This window comes from Trichosurus vulpecula, chromosome 7, assembly GCF_011100635.1.
Source record: "Trichosurus vulpecula isolate mTriVul1 chromosome 7, mTriVul1.pri, whole genome shotgun sequence".
Taxonomy (NCBI): domain Eukaryota; kingdom Metazoa; phylum Chordata; class Mammalia; order Diprotodontia; family Phalangeridae; genus Trichosurus; species Trichosurus vulpecula.
In genome coordinates, this window is record NC_050579.1 from 179,257,829 (window position 1) to 179,272,342 (window position 14,514).

Genomic DNA, 14,514 nt, shown 5'->3' on the forward strand with positions numbered 1-14,514 from the left:
TGTTCCTCCCCTTTGACCATTTATCCATTAAGAAAAGCACAATAGATTTTAATAACATGGAAATAAATATGAAGGAAATACATATAATCACTTCAATGTACTCTCCCTGTTCAGAGACTTCCTGTGTGCATGGGAAATATTCCCTATTCATGCTAAGTTATAGCTCTAGTAAAATAGTGATAGAAGGTAAGGGGCAGAAAGGATGGGAAAAAGGTGCCTATTGCGTGCCTCATATTCACAAACTAAAAAGAAAAAGCTTCTTTCCTGAGTTTACCAGCCAAAATGATTATTAATTTCAGAAACCCTAGTAATTTTCTGCCTTTTCCCTTGTGATTTTGGGGAATTTTTTCTCTCCCAGCACTTAAAGGTCTGATGGCTATCATGGCTTCTCTATGTCACCTTGCTTCTCATGATACTTATAGGAATGTGAGAATTATGATAGTTGAGCAAGTCATAGTATATGTTCATGATAGCTGCAGAATATTAATAATTTCTATCTCATACTGACCACAATATCCATGCCTTTCCATGTGATTCCTGTTCACACAAAATGCTTGCTTCTCTCTCTTTCCCATGAATTTCCAATCACAAGGGTACAAGAAGGAAAAGAATAAAAAATAGGGTGTAACAACTAATACATAGCAACCCCTTTGTCCACTCTCCTGACTTTTTTCCACAAAATGCACCCAGTACAGTTCCATTGTCCTTATTCTCTCCTAAAGAGAGGTAATCTCCTGCCCAGTAGTCTTTCTCACAAATTCTCTTCCATGAAAAATTCCCTGAGCTATAGTGCATTCACAGAGATTCAAAATGTGATACAGAAGCACCGGGTTACATTTAATACTTTATGATTTTGTTATTCTTATTCCAACTGATGATTAACACAGTGGAACGAACACCAGATTAAGAGTCATGAGCCCTATGTTCAAATCACAGTTCTAGCATTTATTAGCTGCATGGCCACATGTCCTTTCAGAGTATCAGTGTCCTCATTTGTAAACTGGGGATAAGAAAAGATTCATCACCTGTCTCAAAGTGGCATTGTAAGGAAAGTCTTTTGTGAGCCTTAATGTCCTATGTTATATAAAATAATTTTTATGATAATAACTTGATTTAACTTCAAGTATTGAATGAAGGTTTTTTTTAAACCTTTGATATATCATTTTGATAGTAGGTCTGAATAAATGATTTGAATTGCAATGCAACAATTTAATTTCTCTTTTTTGTTCCATTTCTGTAAAGGAGAATAGATCAAGTATCCCAAATAAGATGGGAACTGGAAAGTCATGACATATTTTGGTTAGAGAACATTCTTGATGCTTTTCATTGTTGTTGTTGGCTTTTGTCCTTCATTCTGGAAGAGGACCATGACATCAGGAAGGCGATGCCATGACATGCAAGTGAATTCGATTTAAGTGAAGGAGGGCTGTGCAATGTAAACAGCTTTACTTTCTCCTCCTGAGCCATCTGGGTCCAATGGCAAGATATAGATCAGTATGACTGGGGATGACCCTGGATGCAGCAGGAAATCGACCTTGTTAAGCTAAAGTCTTTCTTTTGGTTTTGTTTGATTGTTTCTGGTTTTATGCAACTGTTTTCAGAGATGTTTCTAGAGACCGGTAAGTTTTCATTTCTCCCAGGGTGGCATGATCTAAAGAGAGGTGTTTACTAGTCTCCTAGCCTGTGCTCTGGTCTGTGAGGGATGACAAGCATTCTTTTCTGTCCTGGAACTGTGAGGAGAGTCCCTGCTCAACTGAAGCTTCATGCTCTGGTGCACTAGTGCTCCTTCTTGCCCTGGGACTGCCACCCAGGACTGGGACCTGGATCCAAGTTTGGGTAAAGCAACAGAGTCCTGCCCCCTAGTACCATCAAAGAGACCCCTGTAGTCTTCTTCTGACCAGTTGTTCAACCCCCTTCCCATCTATGGGCTGAGAGCTCTGGAAGCGGCTACTGCTGCTGCTGATTCAGTGGCTTCCAAAGCCTGCTGCTGGTTTGCAGGGGCTGGGGCTGGGCTGGTGTGGCCTGCACTGGACTGTTCTCCACTCTTATCCAGGTATGACAGACCTTTCCTGAATCTTTTCTGTTGACCTTCTAAGTTGTCTTTGGCATCTATGGGCTGAGAGGTCTGGAAACCACCACTCTGCCATTGATTCAGTCACCCTGGGGCCTGCTCCTGGTCTGCTGTCCCAGTCTGCCCTGGTGCCTGCGCTGGACTGTGCTCCATTCTCTCCCTGGTATAACAGACCTTTCCTACTGATCTTCTAAGTTATCTTGGGCTGGAAAATTGTTTCACTCTTTCTTTTTGTGAGTTCTGGTACTCTGAAATTTTTAAGGCATTTTTATTATAATTTAAGGTATTAAGTTGTTTTTAAAGGTATTTGGAGAGATTTGGGGGAGAGCTCAGGAGAGTCCTTGCCTTAACTGCCATCTTGTAAGCTAAAGTCTTTAATAGGTCTGTTTGTCTGAGGCAGCACCCATACAGTGATTAAGGCTAAGTAAGAAATGAGACAGAGAATTGCCTCTTTTACCTATTAAAAATGCTTTGTTTCAGAGGAATAATTGATGGCCAGGGTCATATACTTATATGAATGTTTTAGTAGTATGGGAGCTGAGGAAGTCAGGTGCAGAGAGTAAGGTCATTAATTTAAAAACAAAACAAAAGAAAACCAGTCCACATTTTATCTCATTGAATTATAGGCCTAGTAATGATATCACCAGGTCAAAAGAGATATACACAGGTTAACTTTGGGGGTATTTAAATTTCTTTTCCAGAATGAACAAATTCATGTTTCACAAAGGTAGTGTCACCTTATGCCTGCACAACTTCTGAACCATAGCTCAGATAAAATGATTTGTTTGCTCAAGGGGCATATTTAAAAGGGAAACCACTAGTTCATCAGGCACAGTCATGCTATTCTATTCTCATACAAAAATATATGGTAAGTGGCTCCTGTAGTGTGTTAGGGTTTTTAAAGCACTTTTTTCTCAATAAACCTGAGAGGTAGTGCAGGAACCATGAGCATCCTTTAAATAGATGCATAAACTGAGTCTCCAGGCTTCATAGAATGCATGATATGCCCATGGCTTGCTAGTAAGTATCCCAGTAGGTATTCAAACCCAGGTGTTCTGACTCAATAGCTGGAATAAACAATTATCACTCATTTGGTTCCTAGCAGGTATAAATATCTATTTAGTGTTCCTGTGAGATAACTCTTCAAAAATTTGTTTTCCCTGACATCTCATAGAATTTTCAATTTGAAAGGGGGTTTTCAAGACTTTTTTGCTCAACCTTTCACTTTTACAGTTTCGGAAATTCTCTAGAGAGACAAAGAAAACGATTTAACTAAATTTACACAGCAATCTACTGGTAGATTCAGGACTTAAGTCTTCTGGCCCTTTTCTTTTTTCTTGTTCTTTCTTTTTCCCCACTTTTTAAAAATGTCTTTTCCTATTCCTTGCCTTTCTTTCATTTGCTTCCCTCCTCATTTCTTTCTCCTTTTTTATTTCTCTTTTTACTATACAATTATGCCTTTGTCACTCTTCAATAAAAAAGCAGTTATTAATCACCTAAGATTCTAGGGACTTTACTAGACTCTGGAGTTGGAAAACCAACAGGTTCCCTCATTTCAAAGAGATGACATTCCATATGGGAGGAAGCAACTTTTGCCAATATAAATAAATACAACACATACAAATTGAATAAGAGGTAATTTGAGGGTGGAAAGAGTCACTAGAAGCTAGGAGGGGAGACTCAGGAAAGGTCTCATGTAGAACCTGATGCTTAAGTGGATCTTGGAGGATAGCCAGGGATTATGAGAAACAAAGATGAAGAAGTACACTTCAGGCATAAAGTTCAGCCGATTTAATGAGACAGATTGAATGTGTGAAGAAGGCCATATTGGCTGGATCATAGACTGCATGTATTATCCCTGGATCAAAGGGCAATTGGCATGAGATAGTCTTAATTGGGAGAAATTGATAACTCAGTGTTCCATGTTTGAGTAAGGGGTGAAGTTCGTGAGAGCTTAAGATAAGAGAGATCCTGGGTTTCTGGCTTACTGCTTTGTGAGAGAAGAAACATGGCCCCTGAAGGGATAGAAAGACATTAGGACCAAGTTGATATGTAGAATAGGCAGCAACCTTGGTCATGTTGGCCTTGACCCAGAAGATTGGTAAATTCAGAAAGATAACCTTGGGACAAAATACGAAATATGTTAAAAAACAGAACAATTTTTATTTTATCCTTGGGGTAGCAGAGAACCATTGGAATTTTTGTGTAGAAGATGGACATGGCTAGATCTTTCTTTTGTGCATTAAAAATAAATTTATGTTTAATTTATTTTTAATTTGTTAATATCCCCCCAAGACAGATTTCCTGTGCTTATGTGGCACTATGAGGGATACAAAAAATTAAAAGATCCCTGAAAGAGCATAAAATCCAGTAGACAAGACAATGGACCTTCCCAAATAATCTTAATAAAGGATATTTGTTACAAAGGTAAAATGTGATATATAAAAATAATATGCTATGGTATTTCAGAGAAGAGATCACAGAAGTATAGGATTTCAGGGTTATATGGAACCTCACAGATTATCTAGAGTCCAACCTGTACCTGGACAAAAAAAATCCTTTTTACCTCATACCTGACATTTACTTGAAGACCTGGAATAAGACATAACACTCCACCTTCTTAAACCACACAATGTATGTTGGGTAATACTGATAAAAATTCTTCCTCTAAACAATCATGAATTGGCTTCTTGGCAACATTTGACCATTACTATTAGTATTTTCATTTAGAACTAAGTAGAGCAGGCCTCTCCTTTTGTGCCTCCTGATTTTTCTCTTTTCCAGCATCAGCATTTCTTCAGAACTTAAAAGATGAAATGGATTTTCCTGAAAAGGAATGGAAACTGGGGAAGAGCACTCTCTGCAAAAAAGGGTTGTTTGGGCAATAGTCACAGAAATACAAAAAAAGTGTTGGGGAGGCATGATGTTCATAGAATTACAGGGAGCCAAACATCATTATTATACAGGACATATGAAAGCTACCTAGTAGTGAATTTATTTGCAAAGCTAGTTTGGAGCCCTGGATATGTAGCAATAGAGAGTCTTTGAAGAATTTACCTCAGGGAATAAAAATATTTGATTCGACATCTGAGCTTGGAATATTAATTTAGCACTCATATGCAAGATGATTTGGAGTGGAGAGAAAGACAAAGTAGGAGTGATAACACCTAGTAGGCCCTTTCAGTGCACGTGCAAATTTGTATACATATGTATCTGTATATATGAATGTATTTTTATGTCTCCATTATATTATAGGGTTATACTATTATATTATCTAAATTCTGTATGCACAGGTTAAATGGCATAATGGAGAGAACTGACATTGAACTCAGGAAGACCTGGGTTCAAGTGCTTCCCCTGACACATACTCAGTGTGACCTGGGAGAAATTACTTACTTCTTAGGGCTTTAAGCAACTCTCAAAGACTATCAGTTGTATAGAAGGTTCTGACTTGCATTAATAGAGGAAATGTTCTCATCTAAGATTGACTTAGAACAATGAAATCAGGGGTTCATCCCTATCCCTATGCACATAGAATAGACACTGAAATATGAATATTTGTGTGTATGGGTGTACATGCATGTGTAAGCATGTGCGTGCATATATATGCATGCTGTGGCTCTAGAAATAGAAAATATCTTTCCTCTTGAGAAAGAAAGGAAAACTTAGTAGGGATCAACAAGTGTATTTTCTTTAATGAAAACATACCAATCTATCAAAATTATTTATATTAAGAACATATTTTTTACAATAATGTCAAAGATACAAAAAAAAACACCCCTTTAAAGAGTATAGCATTGAAAATTAGGACATCTCTTAAATTATATTGGGGCCTAGTTTGATAAAAAGTTATGTGACCTACTGAATCCAAACACCATGAAGATCAAAATGATAGGAGTCAATGTGGAGTGTTTTGGAGAGAAGAGAGAAAGGGAGGGAGAGGGAAAGAAAGAGACAGAGACAAAGGCAGAGAAAGAAAAGGACAGAGACAGAAAGAGAGCAAGAGAAAGAAAAGAAACAGAGTCAGGTAAAAAGTCAGAGACAAAGACAGAGGCAGACATAGAGACAGACAACTATAAAAAGATAAATCATTGGTTAATTTGATTAAAAAAAGAAAGAATAAAAATAAATTGCTAGTATCAACAAAGAAAAGGGTGGACTCACCAACAGGGAAGATGAAATTAAAGCAATTACTAATTATTTTGCCCAATTATATGGCAGTAAATCTGGAAAAATGAAATGGATACATATTTATAAACATCAAACTACTCAGATTAAAAGAAGAGGAAATAAAATAACAATGTCTTGGGAAAAAAAATTGAACTAGCCAGTAATAAACTCCCTACCAACATAAATCCCTTGAACCAGATGGATTTTAAAGTGAATCCTCCAAACAATTTCAGTAACAACACATCCTAATACTATATAAATTATTTGAAAAAATAGTGAGTCTTACCAAATCCCTTTTATCCTACAAATATAGCATTGATACCTAAACCAGGAAGAACAAAAACAGAGAAAGAAAATTATAGACACATTTCCTTAATGACTATCAATGCACAAAATTTAAATAAAATAGTAGCACAAGGATTATAGCAATAAATCATGATTATAAACTATGATCAGGTGAAACTTATATTAGGAAAGCAGGGCTGGTTCAATATTAGGAAAAATATAAGCATAATTGACAATATCAATAAAAATAATTATGATTGTTTCAATAGATGCAGAAAAAAAGTCTTTGACAAAATACGACACCCATTCCTACTAAAAACTCTAAGAAGCATAGGAATCAATTGAGCCTTTCTTAAAATGATAAGCATTATCTATTTAAAACCAAGTATTATCTGTAATGGGGATAAAATTGATGCCTTCCCAATAAGATTAGGAGAAAAGAAAGGATGTCCACTATCACAACTATTATTTAATATTGTAGTAGAAATCTAGTTATAGAGATAGGACAAGAAAAAAATAAGTTAAAGTAATAAAAAGGCAATGAAGAAACGAAACTATTACCCTTTGCAGATGATATAATAATATGCTTAGCAAACCCTAAGGAATCAATTGAAATAGTTGAAACAACAACTTTGGCAAACCTATAGGCTATGAAATAAATCCACATAAATAATCACCATTTCTATATATTACCAACAAGGCCAGCAGGAAGAGATAGAAAGAGAAAATTCATTTAAAATCACCGAAGACAATAAAAAAATAACTTGGGAGCCTACGCGACAAGACATACCTGGGAACTATATGATCAGGATTACAAAATACTTTTTATACAAATAAAGATAGATCTAAACATTTACAGAAATATTAATTGTGCATTAGTAAGACAAGCCAATATAATAAAAATAAACAATTCTACCTGTCAATTTTCTTATTTAGTGCCATACTAATCAAACTACCAGAGGATTGCTTTATAGAGCTTGAAAAAAATAATAAAATTAATTCAGAAGAAAAAGTCAAGAATATCAGAAGAATTAATGAAAACAAAAATGTAAAGGAAGGTGGCCTAGCCATACCAGAGCTTAATCTGTGTTTCAGAGTAATTATCATTAAAACAAATTTGGTACTGGCTAAGAGATAGAGTGGCAGGTGATTGGAATAGACTAGGTACGTAATACACAGTAGGCAATGACCATAGTAATCTTGTTCTTCAGTTGTTTTCAGTTATGTCTGGCTCTTCATTGCCCCATTTGGGATTTTCTTGGCAAAGATACTGGAGTGGTTTGACATTTCATTCTCCAGCTCATTTTACAGCTGAGGAAACTGAGGCAAACAGGGTTAAGTGAGTTGCCAAAGTCATATTCCTAGTAACTGTTTGAGGCTTGATTTGAACTCAGGAAGATGAGTCTTTCTGACTCCAGGCCAGGCACTCTATGGATTAATATGAAGAGACACTTGTGGCGATGAGTCCATTTAGAAATCTACTGAGATAATGCAGATGATGATGAAGGCATGAAACAGTGTGGTTGTGTGAGTGTAAAGGAGCTATATGTGTGTGTGTGTATGTGTATATGTATATATGTACATATATACATATACACACACATATATGTGTCTATATATGTATATGTGTGTGTGCATATATATATATATATATATATATATATATATATGCAAGCAGACTGTGCCCTGAACTTCCCATAACAATCCTTTGTGCTCTGGATGATCTCAGCCTCTGGAAAAGTGTATCCATTTGACCAGCATGAAGTGCTCACTGGGGGATTTATGATTTTCATATAAATCGATCATGTTTTAGATTTGTTGGAGCTTGCCCTATTTCCCAGGGACCTAAGAGCCAATGTGCTACAGCCTAAAGTCATCCATTACAACTCTAGACATGTTCACAATCCCTGTTTCTTGTTACAACCAAGTGAACAGGACCAGGTACTGCACTCCCTTTCTCACCATGCTAACTCTGGTTCTGTACCCCACTGAATAATCACAAGGTTCAACAAGCCTTAAGACTTAAGACAATCAGCTTAAGAACTGTTCCTACAGGACCCAGGAATGTCAATTGTCCACTCATGAGCCTACTGTTGGAATGCTAAGAATGATTATGTTGTGATACAACCCAATTGTGTTTTCTTTTTTATGTATATAAGACCTGCCTCTGCCCCATTATGTTAAGCCCTCCTTCTTAGGAGGGGGAGAGTGGTGGTGTGCTTCCCCTTCCAAGTTCTTTTTTCACTCAGAAGTTAATTAAAATTCTGTTTAATCCCCGATACATCTGCTTCTGGCCTGCTCTGTTTGGCTCTGGCCAGTCCCAGGTTAGAGGTCGGTTTGGGTCTCATTGACAGTATCTACATCTATGTCTAGATGTTCTTTGTCTTTTATTTTTGAAAAGGACCAATGACATATATATGCATATATATATGTATGTATGTATATATATATATATACATACATATATATATATATATATATATATATATATATATATATATATATACACTTACACACACACAGAGTTGTTGTTGTTCTTCCTTTTTTTAAAGGAAGATTTATTTAACAAGATTCAACTTAGCACAATATACCCAAAAAGAAATCACAATACAACGAAAGGTTTAAATCAAGGACTCAGAACTTAATACAGACATCGAGACAAAATCCTATGGTATCTGTATTGCATCTCAAAATTGTCTCCATTAACTCGAAAAAAGAGTTTAAACGTACGTTCTTTACAAGATAATAAAAGAAGCAAACTAGAACAAACACGGCAAATGTTTCACTTTTGAATCACAGTCACAGATGCTGTATTGGTTTCACAAAAAAGCATGTCTCCCAACATGCATCGGTGTTCCATGTAATGTGGTATAAGAGCAAGATTTAACTTAATTGAAACTTCTTTAACCTAAATATGCTTACTGCTTAAGTACACTCCTACAACATAATTACCTTCAGAAAAGTTTAAATTGTTTAACAGTTATAGTCTTTACTCACCTTGGTTATTACCTCCTAGATGAATGTTTTTCCATGTTCAAAGATACTAAACCTGAAGTTTTCAAAACAATCCTGGTTTCACTTACAGTAAGCATAAATCAAAGCTTTCATTGTTAAACTTCATTTTTTCTTTAAAAAATGTTGACAAAAGAGTCAGTGATCAGAATTACATTTCCTATCCAGCACTCATACTGGACATGCCAGACATCTCTTCCATTCCATTCACTATCATAGATGGCATGCCTCCTGCTACTGTAGTAGCTGCTCTTTCTTACTCCTTGGCTCCCTATACAATGCTTGATTGAAAATCACTGAAGTTTTCCTGTAAAACTTGATCATATTCACTCATACTGCTTTGACCACTGTAGCCTCTTCTATAACCCCAACTGAGCTGGTAGCTAGCTGGACCACCAAAACTGGACTGGTTTGATAAACCCATGCTTCCCATCATTTGGCTTCCATAAGCACCACTTCTTCCTCCTGCTGTAGAATCCAAGAGTTCTGTATATCTGTGCTACATACATACTTTGTCTTTTGACATAGCTACCACAGCATCTTCATAAGAAAATTCAACATCTGCTTCTCCAGTCACTTTGCCATCAGGTCCAATTTCAATATGTCCTAGAATAGAGTTGAGTGGTGAGAAAAAAATGTGCCATTTTAAATAGCTTTATAAGTTAAATCTTCTCATGTTTACACGATAGCCTGTTGTATTCTGGAAAGTGCACCCACCATCTCCATATCTATGATCAGACTTTCCTGAAAAACAGTACTTACAAATCTATCTGACCCAAAGCCATATCCACCATTATATCCATTGTAGTAATCATAGCCTCCATACCCTCCACCATAGTCACCTTGCCTCATTGTTTCAAACCCTATTCCTCTACCAATGCTGTTATAGCCTCTTTCAGCACCAGTCCTATCATAAGGATCTGGTCACTGCATAGCCATTAGCTTTCAAAAAGGATTATAATGAGTAAGCACTTCTGCCCAGCTGCTCTTGAAGATTTCAATGTACCTGTGCCCTATTTTTTCCTTGTGTTTCTTTAGAGCCTTTTCAGCTATTTCCTGTGAAGCAGCTGCACAAAGGCCTGCCACAAACACCTGCCCTGGAAGTCTACCAGCAGTGTTATCCCATTTGGCATGATTTCAACCCTGAAAAAAACCTAAAGAATTTCTTCCTTGCTACAGCCAAATGGGAGTCCTCTAAGGTCCACAAAGCCATCATTGGCAGTGTCAGTGCTATTTTGGACCAGTATCCTTCAACACCCAATCCATTTCAACATCATTTGACTTGAATACTTTAACATATGTGTGTCCCATAGTTTCTCTGTCTTTTCTCAGTGTCAAATTGACTTTATCTTCTGATTCAAGTTTAACAAATGCTTCTCCTCTTGGTCTTCCTTCTTGGGTATAGATGAAATGAAGGCCTGCTTTCCCATTTTGAATTTAGCATTCTGAGAAGAAGCATTGGACTTCATTGGCTGAGCAAGACCAGGGTAAGCCCCAGACCTTCAGCGTGAAGACTTCTCTGCCTTTGGTTCTTAGCATCACCTTGTTTAGTCAGTGGTGGTTCACTATTTGACTTTGACATGGTGTATTGGCAACCAAAAATGGGCTCCTTAGCACTTAGTCAACAAGTGCCCTTGACTAGTTTGGCTTTTTCCCCTGAACTGAATGCTGTTTGTATCTTGGACTGGAGTAAGCTTGTCGGCCCCTTCGCCTTGCTTCCCTTGCTTAAGCTGATGGAGGGGGCCTGTGCTTTTCTGGTCGACCCCTTCGCTTTGCTTCCCTTGCTTAAGCTGATGGAGGGGGCCTGTGCTTTCCCCGGCGTGCCTTGCACCCCCGCAGAAGCTGGATGGTTAAAGAGCAGCTCCCGTTGGAACCAGAGGCAGTTACAGCTACAGTTACAGCTCCCGTTGGAGCCAGAGGCAGTTACAGTTACAGTTACAGTTACAGTTACAGTTACAGCCACAGCCACAGCCACAGCTGAAGCAGGAGCTGCCAGTAGCAGAGCTGACCTACGGGAGGAAGCTGAACAAAGACTTCAGGCCAGTGGGTAATCTTATTACCATAGAGGGGGAAGCATGATTTTGCTTTACGCAATCATGCTTCTCTGTAGCCTCCTGGTTACTCTTTCAAGGCGTACTTATTGGGCCTGGAAGCCTTTGATCAATATATCAAAATGGGGTTGCTGGTTCATGGGTTGGTTACTGTGGAGCCTAAATATATGTTTTGATTCTTTTGCCTTCTACTTTGAGAGTTTCTTATATCCGGCGGTTCCGAACGTTTCAGACATGTTTATGATCCTCTTTGAGATTATAAACTCTGCCCTCCTAATACATTTGGCGACGAGGATGGGATCGCTAGGTATAAGATCTCTATTTAGAAGCAGAACAATTCCAGAGGAAGAGATGAATATCCCAGGATGGGAGGATCCATTTTATTCCTCCCTAGCAAAAGAATTGGCTAAAAAAGCTGGACCCTGTGAAAACTGGGAACCAAGGCTACGGAGAGGAGATCCTAGGGATTTGGAAAAGTGTTTACGAGAAGTTGGGATTCAGTCAGGGGCATCACTATCTAGGCAAAGCTGGATGGTGTTATCAGCCTACCGGCTAGTATACGAAAGATTGAGATTAAGTGAAAGACATGGGGGCACTCCTACCCCACAGGAAGAAGGGGAATCTCAGATAGCAGGAGACCAAACTGACTCAAATGAGAACTTTTCTATTAATGTGGCTAAGAGCAACAGGAGACCAAAAAAGCCCAGAGTGCATTTCAACCCAGCCCAGAAAGAGCCTGACTGCCTGCTTCGTCCTAGCCATGGTGGCAGAGGAAGTGAGCGGGGAGAGAATGAGACAATGTTAGGGGCTGAGGCACAAAACACTACTGGGGTTCAGGATGTGCCTCACACAGAGAATAGGAGATGGTTAAATGATCAGACAAGGGCTCGACCCATACAAAGGAGGAAGACAGAAACCCGAGGTGAAGATTCAGTTACAAGGGAAATTCAGGAAGATTTCTCACCGCAAGAGGTCACAGATATTTTGAGTAGATTCAGCCAAAGAATAGGAGAACCATTGATATCTTGGATGGTAAGACTCAGTGATCAAGGGGCCAGTGGAATATCAGTAGATAGGACAGACTGCATGAGATTCATAGGTATCAGCCATGATCCTCTAGTTCAACAAGCTTTTAGGGAACATCATCAGCAAGGAGATGGTGATAGCAGGACTACTCTGTTGGCATTAGTCGCTGTGGGATGCAATAAGAGATATGCTACTGATTCTATGTGGCCCACTGAGCACAGACCCTGGTATTCACTTAGAGATTGTATCATGAGACTAAAGGAGGAGGTAATGAAGACTGCCATTATGATAGGAACTGCAGACAAATATTACAATGATCCAATGGGACTGCCTCATAGGAATTTAATAATTAGGACAGCTCCCCCTGCTTATAAACAACTAATTTTGAATTTATTACTTGGAGAAGTAGGGAGCTGTCTTACAACAGTGATAAATAAGATTTTACAGTTACATGACTTAGGTGACTGGGGAAGGGATAGATCTCCTCGAGAGAGAAGGGTGAATAACCAGCAAACTTGGCGCCAAAGGAGAGTAACAAGGAAAGAAATGTTTACTGCTTTATTGAGAGCAGGGGTAGGTTTTGAAATGATAGATGGAATTCCAACCAATGAATTATACAGAATGTATAGAGGACTTGATAACACGAGAAATAGGGAAATAAGAACTGCTCCTGCAAGCCCACAAGCCACTCAGACTGAAGGTGACCTTGTGTGATTAACGGATGAAAACTTGTACATTTGGGGAAAGGCTGGGAGGACAATCTTAGTCTCTATCTAGGGTGGGATCCTCTTGGCTTCCTCATTATGTTCCTTTTGAAAAGAAACATTTCCCACCTGAGTTTGGCTCTGATGTTGGATCTTTGCATAACTGAAATCTCAACCAAACTTGAGATGATTTTATTTGAAGAATTATAGTCCATACTTGTCTATTCTTTTGTCCTTTGTTTTGGCTAACCTTGTTGCTAGTTTTGTTTCCTTCAGGCTTAAGCACCCTGCACTTTCCGGTGACTGCCTAAGCATGTAGCATTCTTGGAATTCCTGCCAGCTTGTTAAAGAAATGACCTCTGGAATGGGACTTTTTGGGGGCAGGGCCATCTCTACATCCAATTTCAGCATGAAGAAGCTATGGAAAATGAGACCTTCACCCCTCACCCCAAGATTTTGAGCCCCAATTGTTCAAGGGGGGTGGAAATGATGATAGTGTTCTGTTTACTTATTTTGTGTTATCCTTGCTGTGTTGTTTTATTGTTATGATATTATTGATCCTATGTAATGGATACAAGGATTTAGGGGTGGACATTTGAATTATTAATAATTATTTTGGGGATGATTGATTGAAGAGATTATCTTGCTGGGATCTAGGGGTGGATCACATTTGAATCGTAAACCAATATTTAGGAATGTCACCAAATGATATGTTTTGCTTTATAATGAATGATATGTTTTAGTTTCCTTTGTAATTGGATCACAATGTATGTTCTAGGATACATGGCTGATTAGATTATGTATCCTATAACAAGGGGTGGAGTGTATTGGCAACCAAAAATGGGCTCCTTAGCACTTAGTCAACAAGTGCCCTTGACTAGTTTGGCTTTTTCCCCTGAACTGAATGCTGTTTGTATCTTGGACTGGAGTAAGCTTGTCGGCCCCTTCGCCTTGCTTCCCTTGCTTAAGCTGATGGAGGGGGCCTGTGCTTTTCTGGTCGACCCCTTCGCTTTGCTTCCCTTGCTTAAGCTGATGGAGGGGGCCTGTGCTTTCCCCGGCGTGCCTTGCACCCCCGCAGAAGCTGGATGGTTAAAGAGCAGCTCCCGTTGGAACCAGAGGCAGTTACAGCTACAGTTACAGCTCCCGTTGGAGCCAGAGGCAGTTACAGTTACAGTTACAGTTACAGTTACAGTTA

The 14,514-nt window shown here is 38.5% G+C and overlaps 1 pseudogene; it reads right to left on the reverse strand.

Annotated features, from left to right (window-relative positions):
- Positions 1-9,809: 9,809 nt before the first annotated feature.
- Positions 9,810-10,864, reverse strand: LOC118857724 (annotated as a pseudogene).
- Between the last annotated feature and the right edge of the window lie 3,650 nt (positions 10,865-14,514).